The 7,912-nt window shown below is 52.9% G+C and overlaps 1 long non-coding RNA gene across 6 annotated transcripts in view; it reads right to left on the reverse strand.

Moving 5' to 3' along the window:
- Positions 1–110: 110 nt before the first annotated feature.
- LOC109369665 (uncharacterized) overlaps positions 111–7,912 on the reverse strand; it is a 51,440-nt gene continuing 43,638 nt past the window's right edge. For 3 of the 6 annotated variants that reach the window (XR_014885836.1, XR_014885838.1, XR_014885839.1), the window contains one exon: positions 2,222–6,459. This is a non-coding gene — a long non-coding RNA (uncharacterized LOC109369665). Of the gene's footprint in view, positions 352–499; positions 6,460–7,912 lie in introns of those variants that run through there. The other 3 variants (XR_014885841.1, XR_014885840.1, XR_014885837.1) reach the window with 3 other exon arrangements.

The raw sequence follows: 7,912 nt of genomic DNA on the forward strand, positions 1-7,912 counted from the left end.
TCCCCCCTACATCCCACTGGGCACCGTTATCCCCCTCAGTATCCCCCTGCATCCCTCTTGCATCATCCAGGTACCCACCCCTCACCCTCCCCACATCACCCAGGTACCCCACTACACATCCCCTGCAATCCCCTCCACACCCCACTGTAGCATCCCACATGCACAATCCAGCCCAGCCCTGTAACCCTGGACACCCCCTGCACCCCCAGACCCTACTTAGGGGATATCAGAAGCTCATGACGTGTCAGCAAACAGGTTTGTTACGGGACAGGCAGCAGAATCCCCTCTTCTCTGTATCCAGCATCCAGCTGACCCACTGGGTCATGGTGAACTTGACCTTGGTGTGCAAACCTGATAAACAGACAGCGGGGCCACAGTGAACTTCAGCTGCTCATTTGCAGCCTTGCCCCAAACCAGCTGGGATATATTTGGGACATGAGCCACGGCTGTCACCCAGAAGTCACCCTGCTGGCCCTCCCCATCACCCTGTTGTAATTACCCCCATATGATGAGTGGGGAACGTGGGGTTGGGTTTCCCATGGGAAGGCATCAGAAACTGCACTGAGATGAATCCAGAGTTAAGTGGGGAAGGATGGTTTCCATTAGCACGAGGAGGTGGGAGATCCACTGCTCATCCCCCACCTGTTTCATGCGCTTTGCCTCGAGATTCCCCTCTCAGTAAGAGCTCAGTGAGCAGAGGGGAGGTGGGAACGGGGCACAAAACCACCCCAAAGCTGCAGCAAAAGGGCTGCTCACAAGTTGGGTCCCACTGTGCATGGCAGTGGTTCCAAAACCCAGCATGCTGCTCCTGCCCATTTTCTTTCCAAACAAGAAAAAAGAAAAAAAAAAAAAAAAAAGCTCATCAGAAAATGGGGGAAAAGCCTTTGGAGCACTGTGAACATCGATCGGAGGGGAGGAAGGCAGTGTTCCGCTCTCGGTGCCAACAGGGAGGTGCCGGCTGCTGGCTGACCCCGCAGTGCCGTGAAGCAGACTTTGTCCCCATCGCGGTGCGGCGGGGCACAGCCTGGCTCGGCGCTCACTCTTTTTTCCTGGGCTGATTTCAAAACCAGAGAGCTGCAGCGCGATCCAGCCGGGCGCGGAGATTACAGCAGGAATCAGGTTAAACCCCGGTTATGGGATGCGCGCCGGGGTACGGCGGTGGCACGGCACAGCCCCAGCTGCTTGCGAGTGGCTGTGAATTCATGCCGTGCACTTGGAAATAGCTCTTTCTGTAGCTTGCAGGTTTAAGCAAACGAGTGAAAATTGTGCTGGTGTAATTAAAGCAGTGCGGTTTGTGATCCGTCTGTGTGCTGGAGTTATTCTGCAGATGGAAAATCCGTGGATGGCTGCAGCCTCGCATCCTGCATGGTTCCATTTTCCATCTCTGCGAGGATGCCTGTGGACACCGCCTTCCTCCTGGGCTGGGCTGCACCCAGGTGTTCTGCTTTCATCCTAAAAATACTGCATGGAAATGAGCTGTCTGAGTGCAATAGTCAAAAATGAAGATCCGCAGCACCATGGCCAATGGATCATTTTTTCACTTTGGGAAAATCCCGAGTGGATTTCCAGAGATTTGTACTTGATGGAGACATGCTGCACCTGCTGGTTGGAGCCTGGATGAGAAATGAGGAAGAATCAGAGGAAAAAGGCTCTGGGAGAGGGCTGCCACTGGGGCTGGAAGAGCCCAGCTTAGAACAAGGAGGGCCACGTGGATGGGCTTTGCCATGCAGCAGCTCTCCCAGCCATCAGAAACTGAAGGCAGCAGCACAGGAGATTTAAACTGGAGATTAGAGAGGCAGCAGGGAGATGGGAGCATCTCGTGCCAGAGCTGCAGTGAGAACAGCATCCATGGTCTGGATTTCTGCAATCTCAGAGTGATCTGCAGCATTTTCCATCATTCCTCTCCAGAAAGATTAAATCTTGATTGTCAGGAAGCAGTGTGGCGGGTGAGAAGATTTCCCAGACCAGTCAAAATGTCATCCTGGTAAAAACGCCAGTAATAAAAGATGAAAGGAGAGGGCCCACTGTGGGCTCAAGCCTGTAAAGATATCCAGAAGATGGATCTGGAAGTTTAGAAACAATTTTAAGCACGGTGCAAATGGTCGCTGCAGGGACAGAAGGGCTCAGCACGGATATTCACAGTGGGGGGAGGAACTGATAAATTAATAAAAATCAGCGGTGCGCCCAGTGCTGAATTAAAAGAAGGGAATTAAACCCAATGTTTTCATAGGTCTGAAAGGGCTTTGTTGGTGTTTAAGAAATGAGGGCAATGAAGGAGATGCCCAGTGGGGTTGGTGGGATGCTCAGCCCCAGCTGGGACCAGGCACTGTGCCTTGTGCCAAAAGCAAGCTTGGAATAACCTGCGACAAAGCCAACCCCACCCACTGGAATAGCAGGTCTGACAGAGCTGGGCTATGCAGGCACTGGACAGGGCCGCATCGTGGCTGAGCAAAGGAGGATATTTCAGGTCACCCCGGGCCGGAGCCATGCATCTGTCACTGTCATTGTGGCTCTCCCCAGGGCTAAAATTGGGCCAAAGCTGGGACTCCGAGTGCTACCAGTGTGTCCATGGGGACGTGAGTCACCAGCAGGGACGGCCGCCTGCTTGTGCTGTGGCTTCTGCAAAGCAAATGCAGCTCCTCTGGTCTGTCTCCAAAGTGGGTGATGTCCACGAGGATCCACTGTGACCAGCACTGCTGTGTTTTCACACCTGAAACCTTTCAGCAAAGGTTTGAGCACTGCGAGCATGAACGTGCGGGGCAAGAGATGAGCCTGAGGGTGGAGAGATGCAAAGATCAAAACAACAGTGATTTCAAAATAAAATCTGACAGCCAAGGGAAAACACAGTGTGTCCCTGCCGAGACTATCATTTATGGCAATTAAAAAAAAATTGGCATGGCAGGAAGGAGAGCAGCGTGGTATTTCCTGACAAGGGTGTGGGGAGCATCCTTGGAAAGTCTTCCCCTGCACAGTGTGCTGGCTGCTTCCAGAAAAACAAAGGTTGCTGTGACCCACCTGTCCCTGAAAAGCAGCTATTTGGGGCTGTAATATGGCTCTTGTTTCAGTCAGGCCAAGGAGAACAAAAGTCACTGGCTGAATATGGCAGAGCTATTGGCAGCTTTTCCCGGCTCTGAGGTTTGGGTATTTGCCTGCAGCTCTGTAATTGCTGAGAAACTCCTTAGGAAAAAAAAAAAAAAAAAAGCACACTGTAGAGCTGGGCTGCAGCAGCCCATATGAGATGAAGGAGAGCTGGTCACACGTATCCCCATGCCCCCACACCTCCCAGGAAGCCAGGGCTGGGACGCACTTGGGGCTCACCCAGGGCGTATCTGAGGGTTTCAGTGGCGTAACAAGGATTGCCAAAGCCCAACCTCTGGGAGCGATTACCTTTCACACAGTATTTCAAGGGGGAGCGTGGAAAGCAAACAGAAACCCACGGTTTTCTTCACCTGATCCTGCCTATCCCTCCTCAGAGCTGCAGCCAGGCATTGTTGGTGTGATGAGACCCACACTGCCGCCAGACATGCCATGATGCTGAAGAGAAGCAGCTCCACCTAGGCAGGCACTGCCGTTAATGCAGAGCCCACATGTGCTGCTACACTGCCAGCTCACCCACCAGCCACCCACCATCAATAACGGACCATCAGTCACTGACCATCGATGGCTGACTACCGAATATTGACCACCAACAGCTGACCATCGACCACTAACCACTGACCATCAACCACGGATCATTAACCATTGACCATCAATCATTGACCATCAGCCATTGACTGTTGCCCACTGACAATTGATCATCAACCACTGACCACTGATCACTGACCGATGACTGTCAGCTATTGACGTTGACTACTGACCATGAACCAGTGGCTGCTGACCATGGGCCATCAACCATGGGACCATGGACCATCGCCCCATCCAGCTGGGCACCAGCCTTAGCACCACTCAGTTCAAATCGCAGCCGGGTTTCAAGCTGCGTTGAGGTCCTAAATCCTGGAGCCAGTTGGAGTCTGGTTTCCAAGTTTTCCTTTCACTGAAGCAAAACGGCACCTTCAAAACCTCCAGTGTTCATTTTCTTTCCCAAAGAGGTTAGCGGCCTTAGCAGTTGCCACTTGCAAAGTCATACTGAGAGCAATGGGAGGGAAAATCCTGTAGGAAACAAAACTGAACCTCAATAAGACAGTCCCAGGTGAGAAAAGACCCTCTGTGAGCTCTGAATTGGTCAATTACAGTGGTGCAAGGCAAAGCGGGGCTTTGTGGAGCCCTGGACATGTCTGGATTAGCCCCATAGAAATTTATTTTAGCAGCTGGTGGTAAATGTGGGTTTCCCTGCAGGAGACAGCAGAGAGACGTTCACCTGTGTTCATTTTGAAAGCTGCTCATTAGTCCTCATCAAAGATAATTACGCTTCAAATCAGAATCAGATGTCCAACAGAATTTTGAACTAACATGATAAAGTGGGTCCCCATTTGTTCACCAGGGGGAGGAGGGGTTCCTGGCTGCTGAGATGCTGGCACCTGGAGGAGTTTCTGCCCACCCTGCTTCCCCCTCCCTGTGAAAGTACTTTGTTTTTTTCAGGAGAAAATGCACCCAAAATGGAAACGAGAGCATGGCAATACTTTTGGGGCTGACAAGGAAATGGGCAGGAAATGAGGGGAAATGGGCAATGAGCTGCATGGGGAGGGCAGCTTCACCCCAGCTCCACCTTGGCAGGTCGCTGCCGCTGTGCACTGCCTTCCCAGATATTACTCTAATGCTTTCTTTCAGCTTGCAGATAAATGGGCCTCTTCAGAAGGCATTAAGCCCGCTCTGTTCCAACGTTTTCTTTAAGAGAGCAGAGGAAAAGTTTGGATTACGCTGAGCTTCTGAATTCAGCTTTTATGGGTGGGCTGTGAGGGGTTTTCCTTCCAAGACAAAATAGAGCCAGTGTGCTTTTTCTCCTTTCCTTCTGAATGACGATGGAGGCCACGCTGCCCCTTCACCTCCTGCATTTTCCTCCCCTCCTGTGGTTCCCTATGGGCTGCATGGCACCACCAATGTGATGCTTAAGGGGAGGATCAGTGCTGCAACTGTGCAGTGCCAGAGAGCCCCGCACCACAGGCAGGTCCAACCCTTGTTGAGACAATGATCCATGTTCCAATTTTGAAATTCCTGGGTGGGATCCTTCTCTGACTCCAGAGCAGCAGCTGTGAGCATTGAATCACAGCAGAAATAGGGAGAAGCATCTAGTGGGAGCAGTGCTGGGTGGGAGCAGCGCTGGGTGGGAGCAGCAAAGTGAGACCCAGAGACTGCTGGGCTGAAGAAATGGCAACATAATAATGGTGCAGGGGAGGTGGAACTGGAGGAAGGACAAGAATGAGCCAAATTTGGGAAGAATTATGTTCAAGGAGCGACTGCGCTGAGAAGACCTCAGAACGCTGGTTGGAGCCACCTCCTCCCAACCTAAATTACCCGGTGATTCAGCCGCTGGGGATGGTGCAAACCCAGCGAGCTCCACGTGGGCGAGCAGGGTTGGTCACTGCTCACCTCTTCCCAGACAAGGGACTGGTGACAGCGGGTGACACGGCGTCAGCGGGGACAGCCTGAGGGAGGTGGCTCACGGCGGCTCTCAACCACAGGGACGCATTGGCTGCGGAGCCCCAGGGCTGCATGGGGGCAATTAGTGGAAGATAAATTAAAAGACACCGTCTGTGGCTCTTGGGAGTCCCTGATTGGCAATCTGCTGGAGGGGAGCAGTGCTGGAGGCTTGTCCTGGCCTTGTGCTCTGCTCTAAGCATCCACAGTGAGGCTTGTTGAGCCTGGGTGGGCAGTAGGAGATGGGCTCTGAGATACATGGGGTCCTTGGGATGCATCCATGAGCTCCTTGGGGATGTGTCTGTGGAGACTTGGGTTTGCATTCATGGGATCCTTGGGATGTGTCCATGGGAAATGCAGCAGATGGGGTCCCCGACCTGAGATGTGCAGATACATCCAGGAGAGGTGCACAGGGATGTCCAGTCCTATCGCTGGGACAAGCTGAACATGCAGAACTTGTGGCATTGCCCTTTGTCCCCAGCTGGGCTCATAATTCTGGAGAGGGGACATCCCGGCTGCGGGATGGGGTACAAAGAAACAAACAGCCCTAAGGATCCACAGTCCCGCGGTGTGGACCGAGCCCCCTAATGTCCACAGACCCCACCAGTGTTCTCTTCCCCCAGATTACCGCTTGGGTGCCATCCCGAGATCGTGCTGCCGCAGCTCCGCGCAGTCGGGATCGGTGCTACACCGGGCGGGCGCTAGGGGGGGATGGCGACACGCAGAGCGACCGCAGGCTGCGAGCAGCGGGAGGATGAGGAAGAGGAGGAAGGCCGAATCAGGCTCCAGGCGCAAGCAGGGCATGAGGGCAGGAATGGGGACTATCTTCTGCGTGTTGAGCACATCCCAGCTCCTCAGGAGCAAAAAGAGGAGCATATTTTTACCCTACAATAGAGCCAAAACTGCAGATCACAAACTGGGGTTTGCCTGGGGCGGCAGAACCCCACTATTGCCCACTGTGCAGTGAAGGCAGCGGGTCTGCCACCGGATCTCACCCTGGCACTGAGACTGCCATCAACCAGGAGCACTGCACAGCCAATGAATTCCATACTGATTACCAACATTAATTATATTTTGCAATTTCAGACAAAAAACATTGCCCACTAGGATTCCCATCCCAGCCTCCTTCCATGCCACAGCATATTCCCCCTGTGTGGCTGCAGAGCCTGGCACAATGAGCCATTGCTGCAGCAATTCAACTGGCTGAGAGACTCCGGGTCTCACCACCACCAAGAACATCATTTTGGGAACCATCAGCACTTCAGCTCCACCCTGTGCACCCACCCCTGTACGCACTCACTGCACGGCTATGTGAGAGCACCAACTCAGGCACAGAGGATGAACCCTACAGCACACCATATGAAGGAGTTTTGTTTCCAGCTCTGAGTGTAAATCTCTCTCTAATCATTTGATCCCAACCTGCTTCCCCAGTCGTCATCATATATTGCTTCCATTGTACCCCCAGTGCTTGGCTGCCCCAGGCTGGTTCCTGCAGGATGCACAAGAAACTGCACTCAGCCATCCCGCCACCAAATTCCCAGATGTCCCTTTCCCATCCCAGTGCACTGACTGTACAACCCTGGCAGCATCTGTGGAGGATTAGAGCCTCCCTAATTTCCAGTCTCCATTTATTCCTGTCCAGCTCCAATCCCATTTGTTCTGGTGCCAACATTGTCTCCCGGCGCACACAGCTCGTCTCCCTTCCTGGTGCTGTCCCTTGATGTATTAATAGCGGGCAGCTCCCTGCCCAGCCTTTGTTCCCCATGCACATGGCAGAGGGGGATGTGGCTTTTCAGAAGAAGCTCAGGGACAAGAAAGCCCATTCAGCAAATCCTCATGCTCAGTGGCACTGCCATGACGAAATATCCCAAAAAACAGCACCGGGAGCTGCTTCCTATCAGACTGAAGCAGAAAATGAGCTTTTTGCCTCTCCTGCAAACTGTTCCCACTCTTCCCAGAAGGATGATATTTTTGAAGCTTGCAGGAAACAAGGTTTTGGCAATGCCTGAGAAGTGATGGGAGGGGTAGGTGGGGGCTCCCTGGATGCTTGGCGTGACTGGAGTGGTCTGAAGCTGGGAGCTGTGGGCTGTGGTTAAGCTCTGGTGTGCTGGGAAGGGCAGGGGCAAGGGGTGACAACAAGATCCCCAAACTAAGGTGAGCATCAAGGAGCAGCTCTGGGACTCCCTTCTGCAGCCAAGAGTGAGATGCTGATATCAGCAGCTCGCTTGTTACACATATAGCCATATTCAGGTTGTTGCTTCATTTTTTTTTCTCCCCTTTTTTTAAAGCACAAAATCACTCCAAATCTCATCGCCCATCTCCCCAGATCCACACTCAC

This window comes from Meleagris gallopavo, chromosome 12 (genome assembly GCF_905368555.1).
Source record: "Meleagris gallopavo chromosome 12, MGAL_WU_HG_1.1, whole genome shotgun sequence".
Classification (NCBI taxonomy): Eukaryota; Metazoa; Chordata; class Aves; order Galliformes; family Phasianidae; genus Meleagris; species Meleagris gallopavo.